This window comes from Boleophthalmus pectinirostris, unplaced genomic scaffold (genome assembly GCF_026225935.1).
Source record: "Boleophthalmus pectinirostris isolate CB_2022bp ecotype Guang Dong unplaced genomic scaffold, ASM2622593v1 HiC_scaffold_10, whole genome shotgun sequence".
NCBI lineage: Eukaryota > Metazoa > Chordata > Actinopteri > Gobiiformes > Gobiidae > Boleophthalmus > Boleophthalmus pectinirostris.
In genome coordinates, this window is record NW_026570971.1 from 3,254,606 (window position 1) to 3,268,596 (window position 13,991).

General features: G+C 41.7%; 1 protein-coding gene across 3 annotated transcripts in view; it reads left to right on the forward strand.

Moving 5' to 3' along the window:
* The window catches only part of luzp1 (leucine zipper protein 1), a 128,171-nt gene extending 124,583 nt beyond the window's left edge, over positions 1 to 3,588 (forward strand). For all 3 annotated transcript variants that reach the window (XM_020926083.2, XM_055159497.1, XM_055159504.1), the window contains exon 8: positions 2,719 to 3,588. The gene's annotated coding sequence lies outside the window, so the exon portion shown is untranslated. The remainder of the gene's footprint in view (positions 1 to 2,718) is intronic.
* The last annotated feature ends 10,403 nt before the right edge of the window (positions 3,589 to 13,991 follow it).

Here is a 13,991-nt window from a genome sequence, read left to right on the forward strand (position 1 = left end):
GACGCACGAGTCGAAGAGTCTGTGAGCCGAACCTCGAAAGAATCGGCCATGAAAAGATCCTCGCGAACGTTAGAAAGATCCGCTCGCAAAAAGTGATTAATTCTAGAAGACATAGTTGTGGATAAGCAAGACAATAAAGAAAACATGGGTCCTACGACGAGTGACATGTTTATATGTGCGCTGGAAGATACAGTTTCTACTGCCACTCACACTGCAAATGTTTTCTTTTTACATTTTAGTTCAGTAAATGTGCTTCTCCCATTAAATAAGCTACGAAACAATTTAAATAGCATAAACCTTGATGAAAGTGACGTGAGTGTGTCTTGATGGTACCATAGGAAATCTCTTTATTTATTTATTTTATCTCTATTTCGTTTATTTTCTCTAGACATAATTCCCGTCTTTTTTTTTTCGATAATTCCCTTGTTTGGTCCTGATGAGTCATTTCCAGAGGAACAGTGAAGAAACAAATCATTTTATCCCTTTCAGAGCGTCTAGAACAACCAAATACACAACAAAACCTGCCCATGTTTCTCCGATGCTGCTGAAGTCAATGACATAGTGTTGCCCGGTGTCATGGCGGCGTAGGTACCGTTGTCATGGGGACACGTGACGGTGCAAAGCCTCTATACCTAGAAACCTTATCCTGGTTGTTCTATGTTTAACTGCTTAAAGATAAAGATATGCCATGTAACTTTTCTGATGCGAGTCTGCCTCTTACTTGTCAACATGGAGATTATCTTTCCCTGGAATGTTCCGCAGTATTTCCGGCTCATACATATAGACGTTTCAAAATGTCAAGTACTGCAGTTTTCAACAGGACGATGAAACTGTTTAAGGTCCTTTTATTACACAAAATCAACTATGTCTGTCTACATCTCCAAATCTCAAAATGCTCTGTTCCACCTTGTGATGTCATGAAGCAGTAATTTTCACGTTAACAGCTCCTTTTACCTTTAGTGTATTAGAGATTGACAAAAATTCCAGGTCTGAAATCATCCAAATGATTCTAGTGAAGGTGTATGAAGTTTTAAAACACAGAGGAGCACTTTCTTTATTACCACATGACATCACAAGGTGGAACAGAGTGTTTCAAGAGAAGAACTCAGCCTAAAACTGCAGGGTTTGTGTGTTAAAGGGCCAATCTCATGCAAAATCAACTTTTCAGAGCTTTCTACCTTCTCAGAGTGAAGTGGGGGCCTTGTATTTGTCACCAAAGTGGTTTTTAGATTGATTCAGCGTTTTTTTTAACAAATTGCAGCGTATTTCTGCCCCACGTAACAACGAACTAAAGCTGCTACAACAACGACGCGGCAGATACACCTATTACAGTCCTCAGTCCCTGGTCCTTGTCTCAGTCTCAGTCCTGGTCTCAGTCCTGGTTCTGGTCTGGTCGGGGTCTCAGTCTCAGTCCTGGTCCTGATCCCAGTCTCAGTCCTGGTCCTGATCCCAGTCTCAGTCCTGGTCCTGGTCCCAGTCCTGGTCCTGGTCTCAGTCCCGGTCCTGGTCCTGGTCTCAGTCCCGGTCCTGGTCCTGGTCTCAGTCCCGGTCTCAGTCCTGGTCCTGGTCTGGTCCCGGTCTCAGTCTCAGTCCCAGTCTCGGTCCTGGTCCCAGTCCCGATCTCGGTCTCGGTCCTGTTCTGGTCCTGGTCTCAGTCTCCGTCCTGGTCCCAGTCTCAGTCCTGGTCCTGGTCCCAGTCTCAGTCCCAGTCTCAGTCCTGGTCCTGGTCTCAGTCCCAGTCTCAGTCCTGGTCCTGGTCTGGTCCTGGTCCTGGTCTGGTCCCAGTCTCGGTCTCAGTCTGGTCTCGGTCTCAGTCCTGGTCTTGGTCCTGGTCTCAGTCCTGGTCTCAGTCCTGGTCTCCAGTCCTGGTCTCGGTCCTGGTCCTGGTCCCGGTCTCGGTCTCAGTCCCGGTCCTGGTCCTGGTCCCGGTCTCAGTCCTGGTCCTGGTCTGGTCCTGGTCCTGGTCTGGTCCTGGTCTGGTCCTGGTCTGGTCCTGGTCTCAGTCCTGGTCCTGGTCTGGTCCTGGTCCTGGTCCTGTCTGGTCCCAGTCCTCTCAGTCTGGTCCGGTCTCAGTCCTGTCTGTCCTGTCAGTCCTGGTCTCAGTCCTGGTCGGTCTGGTCCCTCCTCAGTCCTCTGGTCAGTCTCAGTCCTGGTCCTGTTCCTGGTCTCAGTTCTGGTCTGATCTCTGTCTCAGTCCTGGTCATGGTCTGGTCCCGGACCTGTTTTAGTCCTGGTTCAGTCCTGGTTCAGTCCAGGTTCAGTCCTGGTTCAGTCCTGGTTCAGTCCTGGTTCAGTCCTGGTTCAGTCCGGCATCACAGTTTAAGTCACGTAAACGGGAAACGGTCATTATCAGTTTTTTTTTCCATTTTTCATTTAAACACAAAATCAAAAACTGAAAAAAACGAATCATTATCTGTTTTTTCATTTTGGTTTTGGAGATAAATAATGAAGAAAATTTTCGTTTTTTTCATTTTCTTATTTTTGTTTTTATATTGAAAAACGAACGAACGACACACTGACTGGAAACAGAAGTGTAGTTTATAAATCGTCAAAATAAAATGAAATACGTATCCCGAGGCGACCAAAAACATGTTTAGAAGAACATTAAAACCACAAGAATGCAGAGTATGTGTCCTTTAAAACTGACGGACATTTGGAACCATAAACGCGTCATAAAACTTCTACATTCCTCAACCGTGTTTTTATTTTCTCTTTCAGATCCGCTTCCGTTCCTCTGTGCAAGAAGATTGATCTACTCTCCTTAATCTCCAAAAACCGTGTCCTCCTCCTCCTCCTCCTCCTGCCCCCGACCTGGACTCTCTCTGGACTTTTTGGAGCTGGACTTTGGACCCGCTCTCCGGACGTAGACAGTGAAGTGCCTCAGGATTGTCTCTGTCTCCTCTTCTGCTCTGTGGATGTATCATAATGTAACTCCAGACTGACAAGGGAGAGGCGGCACGCTCGTCGTCATCGTCAACGAAAAAAAAAAACTGCACGTCTGTACTCCGGCTCGGCTCGCTCGCGTTCAGAATATGTCGTTTTTAAGAAGATTATTATTTATTTTCTAAGTCGGTCTAGTTTTATTTGATGCTTTACAGTTTTTACGCGAAATAAAATCTTAAAATTGGAATTATTTGACCAGAAAATAGACGATACGGTTTCTTATTTTAAGTGGAACTCTTCAAAAATCGTTTAAGTTTGGACCAAGAGACACAGATCAGCTAATTTGCAACCAGGTTTTCTATTTGGATTTCCAAGACTGTAACATCGACAGTCTCGCTCCTGATCGGGTCTTTGTTTGTTTTGAAAACCTGTGCTTGGAAATCCAAATATGGAACTGAGTCTCTGGTCCACAGCGCCGGTTTGGCAGGAAGGGACGTTTCGTGGGTTTCAGGGAGATTGACGGGATTTTTAACGTTAAAAACTGGGACACACCCGGGTCGGGATGGTGGGTGTAAATAAAAATAGTGATAAAAGTGTGAGGCTCTGTCCATTCTCGACTCACACGTGGGTCAGTGTTTAATCTGAGACAAAATACGCAGAAAAACCCTGACTTCTGTATTTTGGCTAAACAAATGCGATTTATGCTCCTCTGGTTTAGAAATGGTTTAGACCTGCTTTAGTCTTAGTTTAGTCTTAGTTTAGTCTTAGTTTAGACCTGATTTAGACCTAGTTTAGACCTAGTTTAGATCTAGTTTAGACCTAGTTTAGACCTAGTTTAGACCTAGATTAGACCTAATTTAGACCTGGTTTAGACCTGGTTTTAGACCTGGTATAGACCTGGTTTAAATTTGGTTTTAGACCTGGTTTAGACCTGGTTTAGACCTGGTTTAGACCTAGTTTTAGACCTGGTTTAGACCTGGTTTTAGACCTGGTTTAAACCTAGTTTTAGACCTGGTTTAGACCTGGTTTTAGACCTGGTTTAAACTTGGTTTTAGACCTGGTTTAGACCTGGTTCAGACCTAGTTTAGACCTGGTTCAGACCTGGTTTAGACCTGGTTTAGACCTGGTTTAGACCTAGTTTAGACCTGGTTTAGACCTAGTTTTAGACCTAGTTTTAGACCTGGTTTAGACCTGGTTTTAGACCTGGTATAGACCTAGTTTTAGACCTGGTATAGACCTGGTTTAAACTTGGTTTTAGACCTGGTTCAGACCTGGTCTAGACCCGGTTTAGACCCGGTTTAGGCCTGGTTTAGGCCTGGTTTAGACCTGGTTTAGACCTGGTTTTGGCCTGTCTTAGGCCTGTCTTAGATGTGAAATAGACCTGCTTTAGACATGAAATAGCCTTGATATAGTCCTGGTTTAGTCCCAGTTTAGTCCTGCTTTAGATCAGATCGGTCCAAAATGGGGACACCTGGGACATTTCTTGTATAAAACTGGGACAACTCACTGGTTTTGTATAAATCTGCAGAGACAGGGGACATGGGACCCGTCCCGGGTTAACAGGGACGTCTGGTCACTCTGATTTCAGACAAACAATTCCTTCCTGAAATGAAAACACTATGTGAGGACTGTTCCCCCATTCAAAAGAGATAATATTTTGATTATCGCTTGAAACCCATGAATAGTTGTCAGTCAAACCTGTTTCTTTATCTCGATTTAAGAGTAAAATAGTGAAAAAGACAATTGGACCTAAAACTAAGTCACTTTCATTCTAATTTTGTAACACAGCGACTATCAGGCTCAACTTTAATATTCTGAATTCGAGTCATTTGAGCTCATTTCCACGTGTCATTGTGCAGTGAGGACATTACAGCTCAGACTCGTGTTTAACGCTGAGAATCGGACCACGCGCTCGCCTTCACCCGCTCTAAAGGACGTCGATGTGACCAAAAACTGCTCCTGATCATGTTTACTTCGGAACTTTTGAAAGGAAATGGATTTTTATTTTTCCTGGACTCGTCATGTGCATATTTTAATCTCATTTTTAACAGTGTGGACGGACAGCTGTGCAGACGGGATGGATTTGAATGTTGGGGAGATGTTTGCATGTTCCTGATGGAGAGCACTTACGGAGGACCGCGCATGCACCTGGAGATGTGGACGTGTTTGAAAAGCCTCGGGACAGTGACCCATGTTCTGCCATAACTGCTGGTCTTATTTTTCTACTGTGGTTTTCATGTACAGATACTACACTGCAAAATATCTACAGGAGTTGGAATGACTTGGATTCATGGTTTCTCTGGATTTGAAGAGATGAGATTAGTGAATGGATTCAGGATTTTGGCATGGTATATTTTATTTTAGATTTTTTTGTGCCAAAGGAACAATATTCCAAGTGGAAAGATGTAGTATATTTACACCAGCCAGCAATGTCTTAAAACAAGTCCAATAAACAAGACTTCTTAAGTAAATAGAACTTAACTAGTCAAAACTACTTAAAATGGGATTAATATTTTTAATTTAAGTTATTTTAACTCCTGTAAGAGTTATTTTAGCAATGTAGCTTGCACCAATCAAACTGCAATGTATAAAAAGCTTCTGCTTCCTGGTGCTGTGCCTCCTCACTCAGAACCTGAGGACACCTGACGGACTGTGGAGCTGTGGTTGCCCCGGGCGACAGGATTTGTTGTTGCTTCGGTTGCTCCGGCCAACAAGGTTGCTGATGCGGTTGCTCTGGGCAACGGGGTGGCGACTGTCGTTGCCCTGGGTAACAGGGTTGCTGCTGTAGTTGCCCAGGGCGACGGGTTGTTGCTGAGGCTTGTATCTGACGGGGTTCGCCGTGCGAATCTGCATCGTGTTTCTATAAAGGTGTATTATTTTATTAGAGCATTAAATATATCAACCTCATGTTTCATGTGTCTTCATTTTTACTGCAGAACATTCCAGGTCCTGGACCCAGAGCCTCTGAGCGCTCATAAAAGTGTGACAGATAAACAAACATGGGAGAAACCTCACATGCTCCTAATGCTCCTAATGCTCCTACTGCTCCACCACAACAGCTGCAGCTACGCCTGCGGAGGACTGCGTCCCGCGGAGGACTGCGTCGTGCGGAGGACTGCGTCCCGGAGGACTGCGTCGTGCGGAGGACTGCGTCCCGCGGAGGACTGCGTCGTGCGGAGGACTGCGTCGTGCGGAGGACTGCGTCGTGCGGAGGACTGCGTCCTGCCTCCATATCGTCTTCATTACAGTGAGATGTTAATGCTGCTGCCAGCTTTACCCACAAGTCCCTCTGTTTGTGTTTCTTCAGTTACTGTTTCCGCACCTTCTTCAAGCGTTCTTTTGATTTTTTTTTTGAAGATTCTGTGGGGATTGTGTGTACTTTTATTGGGTCCTGTCGGTGCAGTGATGGGCGGCTCCCTTGACGGCTCAGAGGTCAAAGGTCACGGGGGCCATCGCTGCTCCTGGCGCAGATCTGGTTTGTTCATTCTGGGCTGACGCTGATGTCCGTTTTATACCAGCTCTAGACGTGCACAGATCAGTTAGAAGGTCAGGGCCGTTTTAGATCCGGAAGTGGGTGATGGGGCCCCGGCTGTACTCCCTGACCCCCGGCCGTGTCCCATTCTAGGACTCAGGTTTCCCATGGCCTCCCTTTGCGAGTGTGAGGCCGAGAATAGAGTCACCGTGGCCTCTGTGCGGATCAGGTGGTGACATGTCATAAGCACACGATATATTCTGCTCAAACAGCGTTTAGGATTTTAACGTCATTTTCTCTTCCTCGTTAAAAACATTTCAGAAGTTCTACTTAATTTTCTCTCTATCCAGAGGTTTGAGTACGACAAATTAGAACTGTTGCCATAGCAATAAACAAGTTAAAATCAAGTCTGGAAAGTAACTAATTATGTTACTGTAATTGGGTAGCTTTTGGAGTTAATTGTACTTTTCTGAGCAGATTTTCTAACTTGTACTTGTAATTAAGTATAATTGTAGCCATGTAATTGTAATGAGTTACATTTTAAATCATAGAAATTAGTGAGAGCAGCACAAGTCTCAAGTGTCCCACGCCACGTCTGCTCCTGTCCGAACAAACACGTCCTCACGCCGCTCTGTATCGCCCGCTCTGATTGGCCAGAGCTCAGACAGAACGCAGATTACACTTTTGAAAAAGCTTCTAAAATTGTGTTAAAAAGTAACTAATTAGTATTCTGAGTAAAAGTAAACGTACAATTTTGGCAGCAGTATTTACACAGCAGTACAGCACAATATTTTCCATGTAACTGTACTTTTACTTTCAGTAGTTTTCAGTACTCTTCTGTGAAGCCATGATGTTAAACTCAAGCTCCTGTCTGTGTCCCTTTTGTGAAACAGCACAACAGTAAACAAAGCGTCGAGATGGATGTAGACGAAGACAGACATTCTGTGTTGGCAACGATTCTCAAGATCGGGGATTTAAAGCCGGAACAAAAAGAAAGTTTGGTGAATTTTATCAAGGAGGAAAGACGTTATTGTCCTTCCTACAGGATGTGGCGCATTACATACGTCACGACCAAATAACAGCGACTGGTTAAATAAAAAAAGTCAAAGAAACAGAAAATGCACCCCAAACTTCTTCAAATGCAAGGAGCAGCAAGACAAAAATGAAAAAACGCATAGCACACTCAGGTGTCCGATGTCCAAAAGCTTTTTTATTTTTAAAATAACGTTTCAGCAAAAAAAGCCTTCATCAGATATTTTTCTTGCTTTGGACCACAGCACACAGTCAATTAAAAAAGTACCCGCCTACTGTCGAGCGAATGAATCCTAATGCTGTGAGGTCAGACGGTTTCCACGAAGTGAAACCGCCTGAGGAATCAGGCTCTGACTTTGGTTTGTTGTTTTAGATCAATATTGTGATTTAAATTCAGATTGTCACATAATGATCCATAGGTCTCATAGACTATAATTATAGAGCACACACAATAATAATAATACTAATACTAATAATAATAATAATAATAATAAGTGAAGTGCCTTTCCTAATGCCGCTGTCACACCTTGACGATTTAGCCAGCGTATGCCGACCTATGAAAAATTTTGCAAATACGCTGGCGTACGTCAGATAAGTTCTAGGTAAGTATTGGGCCCCGGTCAAGCAGAAGTAAACAGCAAGGCCAAAAATTCAAGTTAATGCATCTGATATAAAAATGTATTCAACAGATACATATGTACTCTAGTTTATGAAACTGTTGACCTTTTTTCTGTACCATTTTTGGTTCTAAAGTTACAGACGTTTTAAACAGACCATGTATGAAACATGGAACAAAAATTATTTCCCAAATTTCAAAGACCTGCAAATCATGTAAATAAATGGATGTATTTCATCATATCTTGTGTTATTCCATCTTTGAACTGTTGATGAAGGTACATGATTTTTCCCAAAAAAATGTATTTAAAATGATAAAAATTAGCTTGGAAGGACTGACATATTTTATAGAAATAGTTTCCTTTCGTTTTGAAGTAATATTAAAGTATTCAGAAGAAAAAAGCGACAAATTATGTAAAATCCTGCACCTTCTACTTGTTTGCACAATTTTCTCTCCGTTACTTTTCCCTCCGTTACCATGACCTTTCTTAATAAAAAATCTCATTAGTCAAAAAGTAAGAGGTTTTTCAACCTAATCTTGTACCATATGGTAGAAAACTATATGAAGCAAATATTCAAACCAGTTTGTTAAGGATATGTAAGTGAGAACCAAGAGTTATCACTGTTTGTGTTTATTGCCCAAAAAGTGCTGCATATTTCATTCCCTCCGTTACCGACATGAGTTTTTTTATTTTTTGTCAACAACTTGAAAGAATATCACAGGTTTAACTTGACCCTGTTGGAGTGTTAACTCTTTCCTACATTCTGATACTTTACTTATTTCAATAATCCCACTAGTTTCTGAATAAGAGACATTTGAATGTAAAAAATCTGCCCCTGTTTCCCTCCGTTATTGTGTAAGTTATGACACGCTGAAGCACGTTGGCATACGGCGACATACGGCAAGGTCGTAGAAAAATTCTGAGCATGCGCGGGCCATATGTTGTAGGTAAGTTATGCGATCGTTGACACGTTAATTGTAAGTTTCTCATAAGTCCAAATATGTTGAGAAAATGTCTAGCGTACCCATAACTTATGAGTAACGAGCTTTGAACCTGTGTGTAAGTTATGCCAGTGTGCTTCAGCGAGCTCAGAACTTATACAACAATACTTACCTAGAACTTATCCGACGTACGCCAGGGTATTTGCCAAATTTTTCATATGTCGGCATACGCTGGCTAAATTGTCAAGGTGTGACAGTGGCATAATAAGGACACAATGACAATTTTATTCTTATTTTTTTAACGACTAACGCTTCACTGTGGCACCTGGAATTCTCACTGGTTTCCCATCCAAGTCCTGACCCTGGGCCCAGTCCTGCTCAGCGTCTGCGAGCTGATGAGATCGGGCTTTGACAAGGAGGTCTGACCCTAAGCACATAACCGCAGTATTTCTTCTCCATCACGCCGGGCCGCACCTCCACGTCCCAGGTGCGCTCGCCTCGGCCTGCAGACCCACCGTGTCCTGGGGGAGCGTGCCTGGATCAGTGCTGAAGCTGGTATGTGTGTTCGTGGTATGTGTCTATGAGCGTGTATGTACAGTGTGCGTGTGTGTGTGTGTGTGTGTGTGTGTGTACGCAGAGGTGCAGACAGCTGAAGGGTGTTGACATGCAGATATGTGGACATGGATATGGACGCGCTAAAGAGCTAAAGGGCACAAGGTGATACTTCAGAAAACATGACAACTATCTGGAGCAGTAATCAGGCTTTAGTACTTTTGGGTCTAACTTCATCAGCGTCTTCATTAGGTCCATACATACAGCTATTATTATTACAAATTATTACATAACCCTATAATTATTACATTATTACTCATTAAAACATGACATCACAAGGTGGAGCAGAGCATTTCGAGCTTTGGAGATGTAGACAGACTAATAAAAATAATAAAGGATTACTCAAATATGCTTGAATGAGACATAAACACAACTCCAGGTCTGTTTTTGAGATGGAATATTATAAAACATCTTAAAGCTCACAGGAGTCCGTACTGTGGTTAGTGGTTCACTTCAGCTTCACTACAGCTTTGCAGAGGTCAGTGGTTTGAATCCTGTCTCTTGACATAAATAAAATAGTTTTAAATTGTTAATCTCTATGGCAACGATCCTAATTATTTAGCGTTCTGAAATACATATGGGTCTGGTCAAGTGGTAACGGAGGGAAACAGGAGCAGATTTTTGACATTCAAATGTCTCTTATTCAGAAACTAGAGGGACTATTGAAATAAGTAAAGTATCAGAATGTAGGAAAGAGTTACACTCCAACAGGGTCAAGTTAAACCTGTGATATTCTTTCAAGTTGTTGACAAAAAATTAAAAAAAACTCATGTTGGTAACGGAGGGAATGAAATATGCAGCACTTTTTGGGCAATAAACACAAACAGTGATAACTCTTGGTTCTGGTTCTTCACTATACAAGATTAGGTTGAAAAACTCTTACTTTTGGAAACATATTTAGAAGCCATAAAGGTGCAGGAAACTAATATTGTCAGTCCTTCCAAGCAAATTTTTGTCATTTTAAATAATTTTTTTTTTGAAAAATCATGTCCCTTCATCAACAGTTCAAAGATGGAATAACACAAGATATGATGAAATACATCCATTTATTTACATGATTTGCAGGTCTTTGAAATTTGGGAAATAATTTTTGTTCCATGTTTCATACATGGTCTGTTTAAAACATATGTAACTTTAGAACAAAAAATGGTACAGAAAAAAGGTCAAACAGTTTCATAAACTAGAGTACATATGTATCTGTTGAATACATTTTTATATCAGATGCATTAACTTGAATTTTTGGCCTTGGTGTTTGCTTCTGCTTGACCGGGTCCATTTATAAGCCTCACACTCAAAACCAATTTAATAATGAATAGTTGTAGAAGTCTTTTTTTTCCTTTCTTATTATCCAAATGTTCTATTGTTCTACTCTTTAACACTTTATTGTCCACATAGGTAAAGTTGTCTTCTACATTTGACCCATGCTTCAGTGTGTCTGGGTGAAACCTGCCAGAAGCTGTAGGACCCATCTGAACATTATGACCTACGTAGTTTTGGTCAGGAGGACCTCAGCTGTTTTGGGTCGATGGAGGAAACCTGAGTGCCCGGAGGAGGGGTGACAGTGGCTCATTTGGTGTTTGTCCTCTGACCCACAGGTGCAATTCAAAGTTCCTCTTTTGCAAGACATTTAACCCGCCCTGCCCCCAGTGTCTGCGTACGCCTCAAGTGTGTATGTGTGTGTGTGTGAATGGGTGAGTAGTTCCTTGATGTTAAGAGCTTTAAGTGTGTAGAACAGACATGTCAAACTCAGGCCCATGGGCCAAATTTGGCTCGTGATATAATTAAATTTGGCCTGCGAGATAATATCAAATATGTTTAAAGCTGACCCGCGGGCTGCAGATCAGCTATAGACACATTATTTATTTTAAATTTTGTTATTATTTTATATTCTGCTTGTTCTGGATTCAATGATTAAGCAAAAATGTTATTAAACATTTATTTTAATAAGAAAAGGTTTAACATTACATATCTCGAAAGAAGCAAAAACATGCACATGTTGTTGAAATTTTTCAATAAATATTTATTTTGACCCACGACTTAGTCCCAGGTTTTAATTTTGGCCTCTGTGAATTTGAGTTTGACACTCCTGTTCTAAATCCTTGTATTCACAGCTCTCCTCAGGGTTCCCACGGTCATGGAAATCCTGTAAAAGTTAAAAATGTCATTTTCCAGGCCTGGAAAAGTCATGTAGTTTTTTACAGTAATTCAATGAATGTTTTGGAAAAGTCATGGAATTTTAGTATCTCTTTCACTCAACTACATCGTTCTGTTAAGTTCTCATGAGGCTATTATGATTATTTCCAAACGTCTGCGCCTTTTGTTTAAAAGAGACGACAATAAATCCACTGACAGGATTTTGAATGTTAAAAAACTATAATCCCAAACCATAAGGTGAGTGGAAAGAGTTAACATTTCATATTTAACCCTAAAAGTCTGATCAGTTCTACACATGTAGGTGCTGTAAAAGTCATGGAAAATTCACTTTAGGTCATGAAAAAGTCAAGGAAAAGTTTAGAAATGTTGTCAGTAAAAAGAGTGGGAACCCTGTCTCCTCTGTGCTCTTCCTTCACGCCGTGGACCTTAAACCCACAGCTGTTCACAGGCTGACTCAGCATGTTCCTCTGCCCTGTCCCGCAGGAGGAGGAGGAGGTGAGAGCAGCTGATGTAGTGCAGGATAAGCAGAGCCCACAGAGGAGAAGAGATGCTCAGGTACACCACAGGAATGCTCCGTCAGCACCTAACTTCTAATAAAACTCTCTAAACCTGCTTTATTGTCCCTCCTGCAGCACAAATGAATCTGTTCTAGTCTAAGTAATGTCCAAACTTACAACTTACACACTTCTCCTGTTCAAAAATGAGCAGGAGAAGTGTCTCTCCTTTGCATCCTGGAGCATCACAGCAGTGTCCAGGTGGAACCAGGTTTTTCAGTTGATGATGAAACGGTTCATTTCTTCGAAGTATTTCCTCTGAAAGTCTTTTGCCACATTTGCTGCCAATTATGGTGTGAAAAGCCTGTAGCATATCAACTAGGCAAGAGGCACCTACTCATAGTTTCACTTTTTTGCCTTGTGTTTGTAGAATACCGGTGTTTTTCTGATCTCAACATCTAACGAGCGAAGGTGAAAGTCGATCAGTGCTACGTACCATTGTAAGATTTTTTCGTGTACACCTTGTGGGCCACGCCTCCTCCCGTACGCCACGTGGACTGTGTCTTCTCACACAGATGGGCGGCGCCTCTAAACCAGAACTAAAACCAGCTCTAAACCCACAACAAAAACCAGGACTAAAACAGGTGTAAATCAAGGTCTAAAACCAGATCTAAAACCAGGTCTAAACAGAACTGAAGCCAGGACTAAACCAGAACTAAAACCAAGACTAAACCAGGACAAAAAACAGGTCCAAACCAGGACTAAACCAGAACTAATGCCAGGACTAAACCAGAACTAAAACCAGGACTCAACCAGGACAAAAAAACAGGTCTAAACCAGGTCAAAACCAGGACTAAAACCAGGTCTAAACCAGGTCTAAACCAGGTCTAAACCAGTACTAAAACCAGAACTAAACCAGAACTAAAACAAGGACTAAACAAGGACAAAAATCAAATCTAAACCAGGATTTAACCAGGACTAAACCATGTCACGTGCACTGTGCGCCTCCTACATCGCCGGTGCGTGAAAATATTGTCCCGAAAAGAGCGTCGCTGCAACTTAATAATTATCTTGTGAGTCCGAATGGTGGAATATTGAAAAAAAAAAAGCTAAAGTGCCGCGACTCTGACCAAAGAAAAAAAATTGTCAGAGTGCAGGGATGTTTGATAAAAAATGGAAATGCCGACAGTTAGACGTCAAAGTCAGTGTGGCGATATGTTGGAATGGCGGAGTGTAACTGCACATGCTGCACTTCTTAGTTAAAATCCCATGAAATTATGTTAAAAACTGTTTTGAATTTGCTGTTTACCAGTCTGGTTTCAGATTTGTTGACCTAATTTATGGTTAAAGGCGCTTTTCCTGATTTTTCTTCCATGCATTTGAGAAAAACGTGTCTTTCCCTGATACAAATATATCAAATGAGCAGCTTTAGTGGTCAAAATTTGCCCACTGTGTACCGTCTGTGTGCAATTATAAAGCGTTTTATTGTCTGAAAAACAGAAAGTGCATGTTAGGGTGCTAGTTGTTGTTTTACCATCGCTGCGAAACTGCAAAAAGTTATGAAAAGTGCTTATAAACTCATCAGAGTGAATAATTATAATGCTCAGAGTGCGTAAGGTAATGACAAAATAATAAAGTTCAGCGTTTGTGGAGCGTAAGTTTGGAGATTTCTTTCAAAAACAGAATCTTCCATTGAGTTATACATGCCCCTAAAAAACTCATTTGTGAATTAGACCCTTGAGCAAAACACTATCTCAAACCCTAACGAATTAAAAACAAACGGAAA